We start from the raw sequence: 12,120 nt of genomic DNA, 5'->3' as shown, positions 1-12,120 counted from the left end.
TTCCCTGCGGCACCCTCCCTCCTTTCTCTTCCCTTCCCTTCTCTCTCCTTTTCCCCCATCCCCTCCCTCCACCCCTCTTCTTCCGGGCTTCCCCTCCCCCTTCCTCTCTCCCCCCTCTTTCCCCAGCCCGTGGCGTCCCTGCTCTCCCCTCTCGCTTTCCCTCTCCCCCTCCTCCTCCTCCTCCTCCTCCTCCTCCTCCTCCTCCTCCTCCTCTCTTGGCAGGTCCCCGGACTCGCACACGCATCGTGAACTTTCGCGCGCCGGAGATCATCGCCCTCGGATTAGTGTCTGTGCCGTCGTGTCTGTGCCTCAGTGTTTTTCGCCGTCCACGCTCCTTCGTTCACGTGTGTCATCTACCTCGTCAGTGTTTGTGCCCAGTGCCGACGGTTTTTCTTGTTTGTTTCGTCAAGTGTGAACGGCTTCATGTTTTTTAACTATTGTATCTCCTGTTTTTTTAACCGCCATTCTGTTACTTGTCTGTCTCCCTTTCTTTTTTCTTGTACTGCTTATGGCTGAAGAGCGGAGTACACTGTTCCGCTGCCAGCCCACCTTGTATGGGGTGTCCAAATTACAATAAAGAAAAAAAAAAAAAAAAAAAAGAGTTATGTCCAATATGCGACATTCCCGCTGTCCCTATACATGAGCTGCGAGCTGTACCAGTTACGAGCTAGAGACGCGATCGCGTTGCTCTCTGTACGAATGCCGATGCTGAGCGGTCAGCTAGGAGGCGCTCCATCCATGTCGGTACCGGTGGGCGTTGCACTCGCAGTCGCAAAAACGTACGGCAAGTATATTACTCGGAAGAGTTTATGACAGTCCAAGCCCCCCTGCGTGGGGAGCGTCTTTCTAGGCCATGACCCACCGGAAGGGCGCAGCGTCCCCCACCCCAGACATGTGACGTCACACTATCGGTATTGACGACTCGACTCATTGCTTATAATCATTTGCCACACACCGGTGGAAGCTGCCGAGACGAGTAGCTACATAGCGCGCTCGCCGTGGCACTAATGTACAGAGATACAACAGTTTCGACTGGAACCGGATTAAACGTATACACGGCGCTGATTAGTAATAGATGGACCCATCAGAATACAGATAATATATACAACTGTCCGTATACATGCTGAAAGACTCTGCTCACAATCACAACCACACGTCAGCCACACACTCTTATCACGCACTACTCTCCGCCTGTAACACGCACACAGACAATATGTAAGCACCAGCATGGAACAACACCCAGTGCATCCTCTCCGCCACATGAGACAATCCACACTGTCATAACCAGACTGGGAGGTCCACTCAGAAAACGGAATATCCCACCCTCCCGACAACCACCATTGCTCAGCTAAGCCACCAACACCCACACATGTCCTACACAGGGGTGCACCCAACATCACAATACTGCCCCCTCTCACAGCACACAAACAATGGCAGGAATGAAAGACACAGGTCTCCCACAAGCATGGAATCGGAGCGCCGCCTGTCATGAGCCAAAGGTGTATCCTGACGTGGCAAATCAGATGATGCCGCAGGCATCCACTTACTATAATCACAATCAACAAACCGACCGGCCGCCCCCCCCCCATTACACCTTTCCTTACAACAATGTGTACCTTAACCTAAACTATACTGTACCTTAACCTAACCTACACGGTACCTTAACCTAACCTATATTGCGCCTTAACCTAACCTATATTGCGCCTTAACCTAACCTATATTGCGCCTTAACCTAACCTATATTGCGCCTTAACCTAACCTATATTGCGCCTTAACCTAACCTATGTTGCGCCTTAACCTAACCTATGTTGCGCCTTAACCTAACCTATGTTGCGCCTTAACCTAACCTATGTTGCGCCTTAACCTAACCTATGTTGCGCCTTAACCTAACCTATGTTGCGCCTTAACCTAACCTATGTTGCGCCTTAACCTAACCTATGTTGCGCCTTAACCTAACCTATGTTGCGCCTTAACCTAACCTATGTTGCGCCTTAACCTAACCTATGTTGCGCCTTAACCTAACCTATGTTGCGCCTTAACCTAACCTATGTTGCGCCTTAACCTAAACTATGTTGCGCCTTAACCTAACCTATGTTGCGCCTTAACCTAACCTATGTTGCGCCTTAACCTAACCTATGTTGCGCCTTAACCTAACCTATGTTGCGCCTTAACCTAACCTATGTTGCGCCTTAACCTAACCTATGTTGCGCCGTAACCTAACCTATGTTGCGCCGTAACCTAACCTATGTTGCGCCGTAACCTAACCCACGTTGCGCCTTAACCTAACCTATATCGTACCTTAACCTAACCTATATCGTACCTTAACCTAACCTATATCGTACCTTAACCTAACCTATATCGTACCTTAACCTAACCTATATCGTACCTTAACCTAACCTATATCGTACCTTAACCTAACCTATATCGTACCTTAACCTAACCTATATCGTACCTTAACCTAACCTATATTGCCCCTTAACGTAACCCATATTGCGCTGTAACCCAACACACGTTGGGCCTTAACCCAACACACGTTGGGCCTTAACCCAACACACGTTGGGCCTTAACCCAACACACGTTGGGCCTTAACCCAACACACGTTGGGCCTTAACCCAACACACGTTGGGCCTTAACCCAACACACGTTGGGCCTTAACCCAACACACGTTGGGCCTTAACCCAACACACGTTGGGCCTTAACCCAACACACGTTGGGCCTTAACCCAACACACGTTGGGCCTTAACCTGCTCTGTAATTGTCATACGACGCGTTAAATTAGTGTAGTGTTGCCTAACTGCAACCCCCGCAATATAGTTTGCTACTCGCACTGCCCGGTCCCCAGTGTATCGCTTCATGTTAAACACCTTGCAGCTATACACTGTAATGTGGATGGCAGCAGGACGTACATGCTCAATGCCCTTTGCAGTTGTTCATTGGCATTTGCAGTTGTTCATTGGCATTCGCATGGCGAAGCACGTAGCCTACGCTGTGGTACGGCCTGTGTCAACTGTCCGCTGATGTTGTACGTCCAAATCACACACTGTACTGCACATTGGTCCTCATGTACTGAATGATACATCGTGGTACATGTGACCGTACAACGACTGCGCCAACAACGGCGAACCATGCGGTCCAAATGTTGTGCACTCAGCTACGTGTCGTCTCCCTATAAGAGCTGGATTGCAGTGTGGTATGCCCTGGATGGCGATCAGCATGAGCCGTCTGTTGATGTAGTGGCGCGTGTTGTCAGACGTAGTCGTCTCTTCTCACACACCGTGATAGCATGGTGCACTGCGTTCCACATCTGCGACATGCGACAGAGGCCGGTTGACAGTCGTTCGCGCAATGGACATCGCATACGTACGGGGGCCACCTTCCACGTGTTCGCGAAGCGTGCACATGTTGTTGCGTGTATGTGGGCAGACATAGTGTGTCGTGACACCTGACACAGGCATGCAACAATCGTTGAATTTGCAAATGGCGATGGACGCCTACGTTTGCTGGTGACGTTACGCAAATGAACAACTGGTAAACCGTTGTGGTGCGGTTGTTCTCGCTAGAGGTGAATCAGTGATGGCGACGATCGGTTGAGCTACCAACCGGTTGTTCCAGCGATACCCACCATGCCCACGAACGTGAATGGCATCTGGGTGTGAAGCGATACGCGGCGGTGGCTGGGTGGGACCGTCCCCGGCCGGTGAGGGGGGGCCTCCCGGCGTGCTGGCCGCGCGGTGCGTGGGCGCACGCGCTACAGCCGGCTGGTGGGGGCGGCCAGTGGCAGGCGCGCCGGCCGACGGAGGCGGCAGGCGGCGCAGCTGCGCGCCGGCGCACCCTGCACGCGGCGCCGTGCGGCCAAAGTAGGTCCTCGCGGGCCCGGTGCGAAGCGCGGTGGAGATCTGCAGTGTGCTGGTCCGATTGAGGACTGTGTGCGCTGAGGATGCGCCGCCGCCCGGCGCTCGGCGCCGCGACGCCGTCTGCTGCTCGGTCGCCTCTGCGGTTCTCGCAGGTGGTTTGTATCGCAGCTGTGCGGACGTGTTGGCGCGTGCGCTGTGCTGGGAGAGTTCGCTTCGGCACCCAAGTGGGGCTTTCGTCCTTCTGTGGCGCTGGCGTTGGAGCTGCCGGTCACCGTAGGTGGCGCGTGTTGTCTCCCGCCGGCAATGCCACGACAGCACGCTCCCGGGCCTCTGTCGGCAGCGGCAAGCTCAGTTGGGAGCACGGGTGGTCGCACCTAAAGCGTCTACTCGCCAAACTCCGGGCGATTGCGCCTCTCTCGAACCCGACCAAGTACTTAGGACGGCGCTGCGCGCCGCCGGGACCTGAGAGGGTTTCGAGGTGTATGGTGCAGGGGAGCTCAGCCTCCTCCTGTTTGCAGAATAATTGAGCGGACGCTTGCGTGTTCGCGCGGGCCCCCGGGACACACTCCCGGGCGGCCGGCTGCTCAGCTCTAGTTGACGCAGCTCCCTGGTTGATCCTGCCAGTAGTCATATGCTTGTCTCAAAGATTAAGCCATGCATGTCTCAGTACAAGCCGCATTAAGGTGAAACCGCGAATGGCTCATTAAATCAGTTATGGTTCCTTAGATCGTACCCACGTTACTTGGATAACTGTGGTAATTCTAGAGCTAATACATGCAAACAGGGTCCCGGTCTGGCGTGAGGTCAGTCGCTTGACGGCGCGTTTCGGCGCGGGCCCGCCCGTTGCCGGCGCGCCGTAAGGCACGGAGGCTCGCACTGGGGCGTATCGCTTTCCAGTCGGGCGTGCCGCGGCAGTCCTCACTCGGGGAAGTGAAGCGTCTCTTACAGCCTCTCCTTCCCAAGTAGCTCTTTCCGCCTTCCCGTGGTGCCAGACGTCAAGCTCGGCATTCTGCCTTGCGTCAAAAGGGAGAGCTGCGACCCAACCCGATGCGAAAGCGAAGGGTGCGTGGCACAGGGGGAGCTGTGTCGAGGGACCGAACACCAGTCCCTTTCTGTTCGCAGGGCACAGACCAGCAGGTGCTCTGCATGCCGGCGACCTCGTTTGTCGGCGTGGGATCACGGCGCGAGTCGGCAAGGGTGCTTCGCCGCGCCCCTGGGTAACCGGGGCGTGTTCTGCCAAACCCAGGTGGTGGTGACATCGCCTGGGCCAGGTTAGATGGGCCCAGACCGCCGAACGACTGGGGGACCGACCCACCACCTGAGTAGGAGTGGGTCCTTGGCCTTCAGGTGGAAACTCGGGCTAATAGGCGGCGAAGGGCGAGGGGTGCATCCGCCTCTCCGGAGTGCGGGGTGCACTTGCCGAGGAGCGTCCTGTGAAATCGTCGACGACGGGGCCTTCGACGAGGACCAGTGCGCTGGCAATGGCGTGCTGAACCTGGCAGCTCTGAAGTGCCCTTGACCTAGGGGCGAGGTCGGTGGGCGAGCTGCAAGAGTCCCCCCCCATGCCAGAGGAGCCGGTCCGGGGCAAGAGACGGGCTCCCACTTCTTTTGTTATCACTCGTACACAATGGCCACACCAGAAACGAGTGGTATTAGTGCGCCTTCGAGAGTGTCTGTTGTGTCTGATCCCTCTCAACAGGACGAGCTGGGACAGACTGAGGAGGATTATACAGTTATGAGGAGACATTCCAAAATTACGTTGCTCCTGGAGCAAAGTATCAAAAATGGAAAGATAAGCCAGGCAGCAATTTTGCAAATAAAGAATGAACTGGCTGCATGGGCAATTGCTCATGCCAAATTAGAAGGAAGAGTGGAAGAATTGGAGAAAGAAAACACCAGGCTAAGACAACAGCAACAACAACCAAGCAAAACCTGGGCGGCGGTGGCTGCACAACCCCCCACCAGACAAAACAACACAAAAGAAGCTATTGACAGGGCAACTAAGAAACAGGAGACAGCGGTCTTCCTTAGGACCTTGCCTGGGAAAGACACGAGTGTCAAAAGGATTCAGGAACTCCTGACTACCACAATTGACCCTGTCAAAGATAAGATTAAGATAAAACGTGTCAAACCCAGTCGCAACTCAGTGATAGTAGAAGTTGCGTCTGAAGAAGACAAAACTAAACTACTTGAAAATCCAAAATTAAACGCAGTTGTTAAATGCGAACCCCCCAAGAAAAGGAACCCCTTGATAATATTATATGATGTCCCTACCATAATGACAAATGAGGAACTGTCTGAAGCAATAAGGAAGCAAAATTTCGAGAATATTGATGAAAATGAATTCAAAAGCAACTTCAAACTAAAATTTAAAACGGGACCTCGGGACCGGGATGTCGTGCATCACGTTGCCGAGGTCTCTGCAACAATGTGGAGGAAAATAACATCACTGGGCAGACTATACGTGGGTTTCCACGCAATTAATACTAGAGACTACATTGTGGTACCTCGTTGCCATAACTGTGGCGACTTGGACCACATACTGAGGCACTGCACCAGGGGGTCGGCCTGCTCCAAATGCGGTGACAATGGACATACCAGGAAAGATTGTAAGGCCACAGGTGTTTGCATCCCCTGTAAGAATCGCGGCAAGAAGTCTTGTGGAGCCACAGGACGGAACTGCCCTACCTACAGGATGCTTGAACAAAGATTAATATCACGAATAGATTATGGCTGAAAACGGCATACCATGCAGGATGCCAAAGCATAAATCCCCGAGCAAAAGGAGGAGGGATGCAATGAGAGCGAGTAGGTTCAGGAGCTTCCTGAAGTCGCTCATCAACCCAGACATTCAAGTAGTTGACAAATCTATACAGACAGAGTCCCCCACCAGGGACATTGGTATTCAAACTGAGCTCCCCTCAGAGATCAGAGCACCCTCCTCCCAATGCCGGGGGACGCTGCCGATTAAAAATCTACAACGGCAAGAGCATCCTGTGGTAGTGGCGGATAAAATCACAAAACCTATACAAGATAACATTATAACAAGCTCCACCGCCAACTCTGACGCCAAAGATAGTCCGGTGGTCAGGTTGCCACCCGTAGACCCAGTGAGAGTGTACCCAAATCTAGAGTACACAATGCAATTAGCAAGACTGGAGCAGCCGGCTACCCTGACCACTGCCTTACGTCATGTGGTCCGGGTGGGACATGAGTACGGACGAAGGGTAACCTTCTCGGTGGTGGAGGCTGTGGATAGGATACAATTAAAGTCGGTGAACCTCCCCACTGACTTCGGAGCACTGCGGGACTTACTGAAAAAAGTATTTGAAAGACGAGGTGAGAAGTTCGACCTGGACGACATCTACAATCAATCAGTAATAGCAAACGGCCGACTGGCTTATGACTGGAACAAAACCTGGCCGCATGACCATATACATACTTATTTTCCGTGACGACTAGAATAAAAATTGGACAACTCAACACACATAACAGTCGACTCGTAATGCAGGAGCTCCGAAAGGAAGTGGTGGAAAAGAGACTGGATGTACTCTGTCTACAGGAGCCGTACTCTCTGGCTGGAAAAATTGCGTTCACTGCCGCAACATGGCAAACTATCAGCAGTGGGGATTCCCCCAGAGCGGCTATTCTAATAACTAACACGGCACTGCGTGCAACCCCCTTGACACAGTTTTCCAATAGTCACTGCAACGTCGTGGAGATACAATCTCCTGCCGGAATCGTTATCATCATTAATATGTACTTCCAGTACGGGGAGAGAATTGAGCAATATATAGACCATCTAGTGAGTGTAGCCACGGCGTTGCGGGGACGCAAAATCATTATAACTGCTGACATAAGTGCTAAATCCCCCCTGTGGTACAGTGGCACTAGGGACGAAAATGGAGCCAAGGCTGAAGACATGATAATGGCTCTCCAACTAGTGGTGGCAAACAGACCAGGAAATCCCCCCACCTACGTGGCTGGAGGAGGACAGGGTACCAACATTGACGTGACGCTGGTCACGCCAAACACAGTGAATATTCTCCGGGAATGGAAAGTGGAAGATAATGCCACCACTAGTGATCATAATCTGATTACCTTCATGGTTGGTGACAGAGAGTGCCGCTGGGCCATGGGGTGGGAGGTGCAAAGGAACTTTAGGAAAGCAGATTGGGAACGTCTAGCCAGAGAGTGCGACATCCCTCCATTACCGGAAGGAGACGAAGGACAAGACATGAACGTGGACGACAGAGCAGAAGGACTGGTGCGCGCAATAACAAGAGCGATTGAGGTAGCCGTACCAACCAGGAGGAGGGCCGTGGCGGCCACACCGGCACCATGGTCAGCCGAACTGCAGGAGCTACGTCAGTCAGTCAGGAGACTGAGGAAGCACTACCAGCGCAGTGTCGTCTGGTGGGAGAAGCAAAGATGGTTGCAATTATACCGGGAGGCAAAAGAGAACTTTCAAAAGGAACTACAAAAGACAAGAACAACTAGCTGGGAAAATTTCGTAACCAGTCAACTGGCCCTCGATCCTTGGGGCGTACCATATAGACTGGTAAGGGAAAAGATTCGTTCCCCAACAATGATTTCTACGCTCAGGCACGGGGGCGGGATGACGGAATCTTGGCAGGAAACTGCCGAGGTCCTCCTCCAGTCGCTGTTGCCTGACGATGATAGAAATGAGGACACCGAAGAGCAACGTCAATTACGTGAAGAAGACCTTCATAGGTATGAAAACGACGTGGCGGTCCTCCCCTTCTCTGAAGAGGAAGTTGCTGCCCTTATTAAGTCCCTAAAAAAGGGAAAAGCCCCCGGGCCGGACGGCATTGTGGCGGAGGTAGTGCAGTTTTTAGCCCCACAGTTAGTTGCGCCACTCACACACACTTTCAATGCATGCCTTAGGCAAGGCAAATTCCCTAAAATATGGAAAACTGCGAATGTGGTGATCATTAAAAAGGGCCCCGAGAAGGACCCTGCAGAGGCCAAATCCTACAGGCCCATTTGCCTGCTGGACGGCTTCGGCAAATTACTTGAAAAGTTACTAGCAGACAGACTGACTGCTCACCGCATGCTGCACGGGGTGAGCGACAGGCAATTCGGTTTCAGGCCGGGCCGATCGGCATCTGATGCAATCGCCCTAGCGGCCGAGGTCTGTGGCTCAGCCCCGTGTAAGTATGTGGTTGGCATCATGGTGGATATCAGTGGCGCCTTTGACAACCTGTGGTGGCCTTCGCTCTTCTCCTGCTTACGGGAGAAGGAGTGTCCAGGGCTGCTATATGGGTGTCTGAGGAGCTATTGTGAAGACCGGGAGGTATGGCTATCATCCCCTAGCGGGAAAGTCCGGAAAACTATCACTAAAGGTTGCCCTCAGGGCTCTGTGCTGGGTCCCCTTTTTTGGGACATCCACATGGAGCCTCTTCTGGAAAGTTTACAACAGAGTGATGATGTGCTAGAGGTGATAGCTTACGCCGACGACCTCCTCCTGCTGGTTGGCGGCCGAAGTCGCGAGGACATAGAACCAAAAATACAGAGAGCAATAGACATACTGCAACTATGGTGCCACAGGACCAAAATGACTATTTCACCGACCAAGTCGACTTACTTGCTACTCAAAGGACAATTGATAAGGAACCCGACCGTGAGAATTGACGGCATACCTGTTCTTAGGAGACGAGAGACACGATACTTAGGAATCATCATCGATGAAAGGTGGAATTTCGCAAAGCACATAGAAACCGTGACCCAGAAAGCACTACAATCACTAAATAATCTGATCACCATAGGACACAAGAGATTTCACCTTCCGCCTCAATTAATTAAACTCTATCACAACAGTATACTCACGTCAATAATGGGTTACGGTTCAGGAGTTTGGGCTCACAGGCTCACGAGGGTGGTGCCTGCTATGACGGTGAGGAGGGTACAAAGAAATATGATATTAAGGTCTGTGGGAGCTTACAGAACATCCCCAGGAGGAGCCCTGTTAATCATAATGGGACTCTGTCCCCTAGATATAAAGATTAGGGAACAGGCAGCTTGGTACTGGGTTAAAAAGGGGGTTATTACCAAGGTATCCGACATATCTTTGTCGGTTTGGGAGAAAGGCTACGCCTGCGTGTGACTGTGGCGCACTGGAGGGTACTCCTGACCATGTGGTTTATGAGTGCCCCCTTTTCGATGATGTAGCCGGGACACTGAGACAACAATTACCTAGCACAAACACCTATGACCTTTTAAGACAGGAGGAAACATTTCACAGACTAAATACATTGGTAAACGAGGTATCACACAAAGTTCTGACAACTTTCTTGAGAGAACTTCATTAAGTAAGTAGACAACACTGAATGCGACCACCGCCCCAATCCCATACCGCCGGTTCGTGGACAGGTCGACTTATAGTTGGAATCCGCCACGACCAGGACCAGGGGGACTGGGGCAACTCCCGATCAAGACACGCACCGATTTTGACATAGATTAGAAAATAGACGTAGTTAATTAGAATAGGATAGTAAGATAGGAACCTGCAGCGATAATCTAACCCTTGCCTGCCCTGTGCCAGGGGCTCGCTCATAGGGATTAGCTCTATGAGCAGGGCATCAAGTAGGTTTATATCATTAACTGGCACAATGTAACGCTGCAGGCAGTTAGTAGTAACTAGTAGTAGTAATTAGAGTTATGCTAGATAGTAAACTAAGAAGTAGTCTGCCTAGTTGAAATTGTTGTTGAACTGTCTGTAGTTAAGTCAAGGAAAATGTATAGCTGCTATTGTTAATTTAGGAATGTAGGACCCACTAATCATTAAGGTGGTGGGTCATTATTGTATAACTATTATGAAAGGAAATAAAGATTTTTTTTTTAAAAAAAAAAAAAAAAAAAAAAAAAAAAAAAAAAAAACAGAGTCCCGACCAGAGATGGAAGGGACGCTTTTATTAGATCAAAACCAATCGGTCGGCTCGTCCGGTCCGTTTGCCTTGGTGACTCTGAATAACTTTGGGCTGATCGCACGGTCCTCGTACCGGCGACGCATCTTTCAAATGTCTGCCTTATCAACTGTCGATGGTAGGTTCTGCGCCTACCATGGTTGTAACGGGTAACGGGGAATCAGGGTTCGATTCCGGAGAGGGAGCCTGAGAAACGGCTACCACATCCAAGGAAGGCAGCAGGCGCGCAAATTACCCACTCCCGGCACGGGGAGGTAGTGACGAAAAATAACGATACGGGACTCATCCGAGGCCCCGTAATCGGAATGAGTACACTTTAAATCCTTTAACGAGTATCTATTGGAGGGCAAGTCTGGTGCCAGCAGCCGCGGTAATTCCAGCTCCAATAGCGTATATTAAAGTTGTTGCGGTTAAAAAGCTCGTAGTTGGATTTGTGTCCCACGCTGTTGGTTCACCGCCCGTCGGTGTTTAACTGGCATGTATCGTGGGACGTCCTGCCGGTGGGGCGAGCTGAAGGCGTGCGACGCGCCTCGTGCGTGCTCGTGCGTCCCGAGGCGGACCCCGTTGCAATCCTACCAGGGTGCTCTTGAGTGAGTGTCTCGGTGGGCCGGCACGTTTACTTTGAACAAATTAGAGTGCTTAAAGCAGGCAAGCCCGCCTGAATACTGTGTGCATGGAATAATGGAATAGGACCTCGGTTCTATTTTGTTGGTTTTCGGAACCCGAGGTAATGATTAATAGGGACAGGCGGGGGCATTCGTATTGCGACGTTAGAGGTGAAATTCTTGGATCGTCGCAAGACGAACAGAAGCGAAAGCATTTGCCAAGTATGTTTTCATTAATCAAGAACGAAAGTTAGAGGTTCGAAGGCGATCAGATACCGCCCTAGTTCTAACCATAAACGATGCCAGCCAGCGATCCGCCGCAGTTCCTCCGATGACTCGGCGGGCAGCCTCCGGGAAACCAAAGCTTTTGGGTTCCGGGGGAAGTATGGTTGCAAAGCTGAAACTTAAAGGAATTGACGGAAGGGCACCACCAGGAGTGGAGCCTGCGGCTTAATTTGACTCAACACGGGAAACCTCACCAGGCCCGGACACCGGAAGGATTGACAGATTGATAGCTCTTTCTTGATTCGGTGGGTGGTGGTGCATGGCCGTTCTTAGTTGGTGGAGCGATTTGTCTGGTTAATTCCGATAACGAACGAGACTCTAGCCTGCTAACTAGTCGCGTGACATCCTTCGTGCTGTCAGCGATTACTTTTCTTCTTAGAGGGACAGGCGGCTTCTAGCCTCACGAGATTGAGCAATAACAGGTCTGTG

This window comes from Schistocerca americana, chromosome 3, assembly GCF_021461395.2.
Source record: "Schistocerca americana isolate TAMUIC-IGC-003095 chromosome 3, iqSchAmer2.1, whole genome shotgun sequence".
Taxonomy (NCBI): domain Eukaryota; kingdom Metazoa; phylum Arthropoda; class Insecta; order Orthoptera; family Acrididae; genus Schistocerca; species Schistocerca americana.
The sequence above is the reverse complement of the archived record's forward strand: the minus strand, read 5'-3'. Positions refer to the sequence as shown.